Source organism: Zingiber officinale, chromosome 7B (genome assembly GCF_018446385.1).
Source record: "Zingiber officinale cultivar Zhangliang chromosome 7B, Zo_v1.1, whole genome shotgun sequence".
NCBI lineage: Eukaryota > Viridiplantae > Streptophyta > Magnoliopsida > Zingiberales > Zingiberaceae > Zingiber > Zingiber officinale.
The window spans coordinates 48,446,756-48,452,601 of record NC_055999.1 but is presented as its reverse complement, the minus strand read 5'-3'; the positions used below and the strand labels follow the sequence as shown (position 1 = coordinate 48,452,601).

At 36.2% G+C, this 5,846-nt stretch overlaps 1 non-coding gene across 1 annotated transcript; it reads right to left on the bottom strand.

Moving 5' to 3' along the window:
* Positions 1-949: 949 nt before the first annotated feature.
* LOC122007462 lies at positions 950-1,055 on the bottom strand. Its single transcript, XR_006118958.1, has one exon. It is a non-coding gene; the product is annotated as a small nucleolar RNA R71 (small nucleolar RNA).
* Positions 1,056-5,846: the final 4,791 nt, after the last annotated feature.

Sequence of the window (5,846 nt, the reverse complement as noted above, 5' to 3'; positions counted from 1 at the left end):
GCCACCCAGGTGATTGAGCCCCAGTTGGTACAGGTCCGTGATAATCTCAGCTATGACAGTCGGCCTATTCAGATAATAGACCGAGCAGTAAATAAATTACGGAACAAGGAAGTACCATTAGTCAAAGTCAGCTGGCAAAATCACACAGCTGGCAAAATCACACAGCTGGCAAAATCTCCCTGGATCGGTCAGCCGACCGATCCATCCACGAACAGAGAGTTCGGGACGAAATCAGCAGTCACTGATCGGTCGGCCGACCGATCAGTGAGCCACTGATTGGTCTCCCGACCGATCAGTGAACAGCTGGATCGGTCGGCAGACCGATCCAGCCAATGTTCGCGTGGGTGCCAGGGGATCGTTCCACGGACCGATCCAAAGCTCCAGTTTCACCTCCCCAGCATAGCTATGAATATCTAGAAGGTAGTTGGATATGAAATCTCACTCTCACAGAGTTAACAGAGGCAACTACAATAGTTTAGTAAAATTTTATTTTACCCAGTTCTCCGCACAGTACGGTACAGTAGTTACAATAGTTAATGTAGCGATTCGGCTCACAGCCTAGTACCCAGGAGTCGGGTCGTTACAGCAAGCCTTTAAGAGAATTTTTGCACCCTTTTTATAAGATTTATGCCTCCCATTGTGCATCCTCAAATCAAAGAAAAAAAATTTTCAATTGGACCCAGAGTTAATTATCATGATACAATTCACAAATTTGGAGGAGAAGTATCAGAAATGTCATATCTGCACCTTGAGACATTCTTGGAACTTTGTGATATGGTGAACTGTGAGGGTGTCTCAGCAGATGCCATTCGGTTGACGACATTTCATTTTAGTATCAAGAATAGGGCAAAGACTTGGTTTTATTCTCTCCATTCTCAAAGCATCACAGATTGGAAACAATTGGAGCAGCGATTTCTAAATCATTTTTTCTCTCTAAGTAGAACAGTGTATATGAGGAATTACATTACAAGTTTTTCTCAAGCAGATGGAGAATTGCTATTTAAAGCATGAGAGAGATTCAAAAGTTTATTAAGATAATGTCCTCAGCATGGTTTCGAAAGATGGTTGCAATAGCACATATTCTATATGGGGATTTCTTTCTCAGATAAATATTTATTAGATTCTTCAGCTAGAGGTTTATAAACAAAAGTTTGAACAAAGCATATACATTAATTGATCAAGTGACATTGAACCTCTAAAAATGGTTAGATAAAAGTCGGATGGATACTTCCTCAATAATTTCAGAAGTGCAAGCCATGAAGGCAAAAGAGTCTGTTAAACAAAATGAAGTTCAACCACCGAAGAATTTTGAAATTACAAGTCACAAATAAGGGGTTCAAACAGTTTGAGGTAAAGATCGATAGCATAGTTTCAAAATGGTTCAAACATGACCTCCCTCCTACACAGACAAGGTCTAGTGAATATTGTAATAATATTAAGTTGAGAAATAGCAAGAATCATGAAAACTTTTGGAGGACTTGTATAGAATTGAGAAGAAGAATAATAGAAGACCACAAAAACTCAGTTCCATTATTCCAAAGAGTGCCCAAAGGCCATGAGTACCTTTCCCTCAATGGTTGATTACACCATCATTAGACAAATAAGTTGAACCTCCTCCATGAGTTCAAAGGAAATATGGGGAAATGAAAGATCAATCCTAAGGGTTCATTTTCCACAAAGACTAGCGAAGGCCATTAAAAATAAAGATTTTGTCAAATTTTGTAATATCAATATGGTTGAGTACAGATTGTTTGATGTGTATAAAGATAAGGACTCTTCAGATGAGGAGTGTAATGTTAATGTAGTGGTTAGCATGTTTTTAGATCCGCCTCCTAGTTTTACAAAGCATTGTAATGATATTGAATTTTCAGTTGATGAATGTGATGAGGTAGATCCACTTAAAGATGTAAGTGAAGTTATTGATCCTTCTATAATTGATTCTTCTGCTAAGGATTTTGATGTTGGAATGTTCTTCACAATATGTGATGATGTTATTGATATGTAAGGAAGTGTAGAGAGCTATGTTCTTGAATCAGCATCTTAAGAATCACCTCCTTTGTTCACACATCCTTCTGAGATTATGAGATTTGCAAGACCTAAACAAGTTGTGGATCTATGTGTAGCGACTTTTGCAGAGATAGCAGAGTCCCAAGAATCACCACCTTTAGTTGCACCACCACTTGAGCCAGAGAGAGAACAATTAATTGATTCAGAAGAAGTCACATCTACACATTTATACCTTTTAGGTATATCTCAGCAAAACAAGGTTAGTATTTCAAAATTTAGAATAATTAAGTAATTTATAATTGATTAATAATTCAAAAACTTTAATTAATCAAACTTAACTAAAGATTCATGGTTAATTTTTGATTATTTAAGTTAGAATTTTTAATATAAAATTAATTAAAAAATAAAAATCAAAATTAGAATGGTTGATGTCACACCCCGAGGGTAAGATTATCTGACGAAATCGAGCAACACCTCCCCTGTGTTAGATCGCTGGCGGCTGACTAGAAGGGGGGTGGGGGTGAATAGCCTTATAAAATTAAAACAACCTTCCTCGGACTTTACAAGCTTAAATTAAAATCACACTTGCATAAATGAAATAAAAGACTAAAAGAAAGAAGAGGCGAAAATAGTTTACTTTGTTACAACGGGGAGGTTGTTAATCCAAGGAAGTTAGAGCTCAATAAACAGTCTCCTTCAAGCGGAGAAACCTCTTACAATAGTTGAAGCACTCAATTACAGAACAAAATAAAACTAGAATGAATCACAAGTGTTGTTTTGAACCTCTGGGACCAGGGCTATATTTATAGCCCTGGTCGGGGCACTTGGAAGGGTTTCAAGTGCCTGGAGGGGGATAAAACTTTATCCCCATCGCAATGGATCACATTTGACGTGATCTAGATAAGGATCCTGGTCTGGGCGCTTGGACCAAGAAAGTCAACATCCTGTTGACTTTTGGTCCCGGTCTTCCACTCCGGTTCCACTCGCCTTGGTCTAGGTCTTCCGCTCCGGCTCCACTTGCTTAGGTGATTTCAACCATCCGGAATAGGGCTCACCCGAACCCAACTTCCGACCTTCGAGCAGTCTTCCACTCCGGCTTCTTGTCCCTCAGAAACACCACGCGCCTCCTTCTCTTCTGCCCGCGTACTCTTCCGTAGCACCTCGTCCCTCAGACACACCAAACCCGTCGACTCTCTCCCATGTCGTCCTTCTCGATAGCTGCGTCTGTCGCTCAACTTTCTGTGCTCTAAGTTCTTACACACTTAGACAAGGGGTTAAAAAGCCAACAAGATCTAACCTGACTTGGTTAATCAAAAAAAGACCAAGAGATACAAGAGACATAAACCTTTGGTATTCCTTAGACGAGTATAAAAAGCTTTTGGAATTATTTTCATGAGATGGAATTTTATTCTTCTTCTTCTTCCTCTTGATCCTCTCTTGGACGAACCTCCTAGAGTGGCTAGCACCACGAAGGTGGTTTCTCTCTGAATCGTGTATTCATGAGATGAAAGAGAGAATATGTTCGTGTGGATACCGTAGAGGTACAAACACTTGATCATGCTGAGATCTGCATTTAAAGATAAGTTACTGTCGGGATTACGTTGGGCACACACTAAAGGTAATGATTCTATGTGATAGAGTAGCAAGAACATAGTATGTGATATGCACAAGGATCTCTAGAGGGATCCTTTTTTAGTTGTGCATATGATTGTTTTTCACATAAGATTGCTACAAACATAGCAAAAACACTTCATTGAACAAAGAAATGACATATACATAATTTATACATCAACATCACATCATAAATACTTCTTACATCCTAAGAATAGGAGAATCTACTCCATTATGAAAAGTGACACAACCAATATACAAAGAAATAGTATCCTACAACTCAATATGTGAAATAAAAAGAAGAAAAATGCTTATGCATGAAGTTCGACATTGTTGGAGGTGCTCCCTTGCTTCGAAGGAGGACAGATGGTGTGGATTGGTGAAGATAAAATCTCTAAAATTTCTCCTAGAGGGAAACCCCTTCTCCAAAGAATGGGGACGGAGCTCCCAACCAAAGATTTGACCTAAGGGGAGAAAATCTCCTTATATGGGCAAGGGGGGCATGCCCCCTCATGTTCTTGGCCACTTGGAAGTGCTTGGAGGCACGACCAGGGTGTGTATGCCAAGGCCCAGAGTAGGCACGGTCATGCCTGATGGCATAGCTAGACCGTGACTTTCTCTAGATGGACGAGGCACGACTGCCCCATGTATTTTGCTGAAATGGGAGGCACAACCATGACTCAAGGCATAACCGGGTCGTGCCTAAGAGCACGACATGACAGTGTGTTTTCTGTGAGGAGAGGGGCTATGTGTTCAGCTGAGGATGAGACACGACCATGCCTTAGAGGCATAACCTGCCTGTGTCTTTCTGGTGGGAGGCACTAAGGAGGTACACGACCATGCCAAGGGGCACGATCAGGTTGTTGGATCTTCACAATTTGCTTCAATGTGTGACTTTGCTCCATTTTCATTCCAAATGACGTCCTGTTAATCAAAACATGCAAAAAGTAAATCTCCGAATAAATAGAATGGAAGTGTGAAATAAATAATGAAATATGGTATTACAAACATAAATTATATTTATGAAGTACAAATAGATGTGTGTTAAACAATACCTAAAAACATATATAATCTACGTATATCATCAAGGCATCGGCAAGGACCCCAATTTGATTGGGCCTTAATTTTTTTAATATTATTTATATTTATTTATAAAAATATTCACTTTAATTTAAGATCAATTTTAAAAAATATATATTTTCAATTTTAGATTATTTCAATTTTATTTGTTGATTTTTTAAAATTGTATATTTTAGTTTTTAAAACCTAGTCGACTTTTTCTTCTCCAGATTGATATAATATCTAAAAAACGTACGCTCTCGTAGTTGTTGGTGATCTTATATCATTTCTCTATCGTCGATGTTTTTGCGTTCTTTTTCTTTCTTGTTCATCGATCTTGTACCATTCTCCTCCTTTATTAGTTGTAGTAAAAGTTGAAGTCGTCATCTTAGCAGTCCTTTGAAGATAACCCTTTATACTCTGGAATGAAGTAAATCATGGAAGACATTTTGTCTTATCATAGTTGCCCTTTGTATATGAGAGATCAGACATCTAATAAGATATTTTTATACCTATTAAGAATTGATCCTTAACCCGATTATAATAAATACTCATACAAATACTAAGTAGATTTCTCCTCTCTTATTAGTGATACTACCAAACCATATTCTTTTTCTCTTTCAGGTGATTTTTTTATCAATTTTTTTTTATTTTTTCCTAACAAAAAGTAATTTTTTTTATTCATTAGGTAAAACACTATTTAATTTTTTATTAAATAAATTAAAAATAATTATTTTTAATTTCTCTCGGTATTTTTAGATGTAAAATTTATATAGTTATCATCCTAAACACTTTCTAAAATATGAGATATTATTTGATATTAATAGTTTATATTTATTTTCAAAATTAAATATTTTTTTTAATTAAATAATTTAATTTTACAAAAAAATAATTTTTTAATTAAAGTTAATAAAGTTTTTAATAATTTTTAAAGATTACATAATTTATATTTTGTTAATTAAAAAAATTATCATAAAAACTTGAATATATAATTTTAGTAGAAATTTTACTTTTCAAAAATTAAGAAAAAATAATTTTTAAAAAACAAATATTTAATTCTTTTTAAAAATATATATATTTTTTTAAACATTTGCTTAGGGCATCTGAAATAAAGTTGAGATGGCCTTGAGTTTCATTTTGATAGGAAATGATCCACCGATAATGGAGTT